Source organism: Chinchilla lanigera, unplaced genomic scaffold (assembly GCF_000276665.1).
Source record: "Chinchilla lanigera isolate Chin_1 unplaced genomic scaffold, ChiLan1.0 scaffold00082, whole genome shotgun sequence".
Lineage (NCBI taxonomy): Eukaryota > Metazoa > Chordata > Mammalia > Rodentia > Chinchillidae > Chinchilla > Chinchilla lanigera.
The window spans coordinates 30,287-33,551 of record NW_004955483.1 but is presented as its reverse complement, the minus strand read 5'-3'; positions in this window follow the sequence as shown (position 1 = coordinate 33,551).

The following is a 3,265-nucleotide window of genomic DNA, read 5'->3' as shown; positions in this document are numbered from 1 at the left end:
ATTACCAGACATAGTGCAATAAAACTGAAAATCTATGACAAAAGGGAAAAAAAAAACTATACAAACACATGGAAATTAAACAGTGCCTTACTGAACAACCAATGGGAAAGAGATTAAATTAAAGAAGAAAGTAGACATTTTCTACAGTTAAAAAATAATACCAATAAAGTGTACCAGAACTTATGGGACACAGTGAGAGAAGTCTTGCAAAGTAAATGTATAGCAGTGAATTCCCATCTCAGAAAAACAGAAAGTTCAAATAAACAACCTAATATTGAACCTCAAGCTTCTAGAAATAGAAGAGCAAGTCTGGACCAAGGTTCATACAAGGGATGCAATTATAAAAATCAAAGCAAAAATTAATCAATGGACACTAAGAAAACAATAGAGGGAATCAATGAATCAAAGAGTTGGTTCTGGGAAGGATTAAATAAAATTGAAAAACCTGTAGCTAAACTTATCAAAAAAGGAAAGAAAAAACCCAAATCCATGCAACTAGAAATGAAAAGTGTGAAATCACAACAGATCCTGAAGAAATCCAGGTCATCAATAGCTACTTGGAGAACCTGTATTCTACTGAGAGGGCAAATACATAAGAAGATAGATCCCTAGATACACATGAAATAGCAATGGTCAATCAAGAATATATAAAAATTCTAAATATCTCAAAATGAATCAATGAAATTGAAGGTGTAATTAAAATTCACCAACAAAGAAAAGATCAAGTTCTTTTTTTTTCTTTTTTGGTTTTTTGAGACAGGGTCTTGCTATATAGTTCATGCTGCCCTTGAACTAATTATGTAGCCCAAGCTGGCCTCAAACTTGCAGCAATTCTTCCTCAGCCTCCCAAATGCTGTGATTACAGGCATGTACCATCATGCCTGTCTAAAAGCCTAAGTTATGATGGATTCACTGCTGAATTCTGTGTGCCAGTTGCCTTTTTTGTCTTTTCTTTTCTTTTTTTTTTTTTTTGTGATAATTTTTTTGGTTCTGAGAACTAAACCCAAGGCCTACCAGTTTTTAAGCAAGCATTCTACCACTGAGCTAAATCCCCTGCCCCTCACTGATGAATTCTAAAGGAAATTTAGAGAGATCTAATACCATAACTCCTCAAACTCTTTAATGAAATTGAAATCATTCAGTCCTGGAAGCAAGCATTACCTTGATACCCAAATGAGAGAAAGTTCCAACCAGGAAAAGAGAACTATAGGTCAATCTTCTAAATGAACATAGACACAAAAATCCTCAATAAAGATTTTTACTAAATTACTAAAGACAATGCAGCAAGTCATCAAGAAGATAATACACTATGACCAAGTAGAATTCATCCCAGGGATGGTTCAGTATATGCAAGGGAATAAAGACACTATATTGACAGAGCCAAGGAAAAAATCATGTGATCATCTCAATAAATTATGAAACAGTGTTTGAAAAGTCCAACATACATTCTGATAAAAATTCTAGAGAAAATTGGAATAGATGGTCTTAATCTCAGTAATATAAAAGCTACCCATGACAAACCAACAAGCAACATCATACTAAATGGACAAAAACAGAAAGCTTTCACTCTAACAGCAGAAACAAGACAAAAATCTCCAGTATCACCACTCTTATTCCATGTAATTCTGGAAATTTAGCCAAAGCAAGGGGAAGAAATAAATGGAATATGGATAGGAAACAAAGAATTCGATTTATCATTTGTGGGTGACATGATACTCTACAAAGAAAAACAGAAAAACTCCAATAAAAGACTTTTTTGGTACTGGGAATCAAACTCAGTATCTCATGCTTCCCAGGCAGGCACCATGGTACTGACCTACATCACCAGCAAGACTTCTAGATTTAATAACCAAATTCAGTTTTGTGGCTGGTTACAAAGTCAGTACTCAAAGTCAATAGTATTCGTGTACACAAGCAGCAAACTCACTGAGACAAAAACTAAGGAAACAACACTTTTCACTGTAATATCCCAAAAATATGAAATACCTAGCAATCAATCTAACAGGATATAGAAGACTTTCACACTGAAACCTGGAGTACTTTGAAAAAAGAAATCAAAGAGAATATCAGAATATGTAAAGATAGCCCATGCTCTTGTGTAGGAAGAATTAATAGTGAAAATGGCCATACTTCCAAAATTTTTATAAAGATTTAATGCAATCTCAATCAAAAGAGCAATAACCTATCTCATAGAATTAGAGAAAACAATCTTAAACTCACTTGAAACCAGAACAGATCTAGAGTAGCCAAAACAATTCTGGGCAACAAAAGCAAGGCAGTGGATATCACATTCCTGAGTTGAAATCATAGTACAAAGCTACTGTGATAACAACATCATGGCAAAAAGAAAAGAAAGAAGACAATATCAGAAAATTGAAAGATATCCCTTGGGGAAAAAAAAAAAAAAGAAAGAAAGAAAGATATCCCTTGGTCTTGGGTAGGAAAAACCAATATAGTGAAAATGGCTATATATCCAAAACTTATACAGATTCAGTGGAGTTTTGATCAAACTTCCAATAGCATATCTCACAGAATTACAGAACACAATCCTCAAATTCATTTAAAAGCAGAAGAGACCTAGAATATCAAAGGCAATTCTAGTTAACACAGGCAAGACAGGGGGAAATCACAATCCTTGACTTGAAATTATACTATAAAGCTGTTGTGATAAAAAAAAAAAAGTGTGATACTGGCAAAGGATCAGTGCAACAGATTAGAAGATGGAGAAACAACTCCAGACATATGCAGAAACCTTATCTTTGACAAAGGTGAAAACATATTCACTGGAAGGATAACCTCTTTAATAAATGGAGTTCAAACTGGCTTTGCACATTCTAAAGATTAAAATTTGATTCACATCTTTCACAATGCACTAAACTAAATTCAAAATGGATCAAAGATCTAAATATTAAAAGGAAAGCATTAAATGTGCTGGAAGATAGAATAGGAAAACTATTAAAGACATTGGTGTAGGCAAAGACTGTATAAATAAAATCCTGATCACACAGGAACTGTCACAAAGAATCAACAACTGCAATTTCATCTCATTAAAAAGCTCTTGAACAGCAAGAAAAATCATCAATAGTTCAAAAGATAACATACAATCTGGGGAAAAATGTTTGCCAGCTGTCTCTCTAAAAAAAGATTACTACTGAAAAGATATATAGAACTGAAAAAAAATCAGACCTCTCAAATTTAGAGATACAGTCCAAAAATGGGCATGTGAGATGTATACACACTTCTCAGATAAAGAAATAACAAGAGC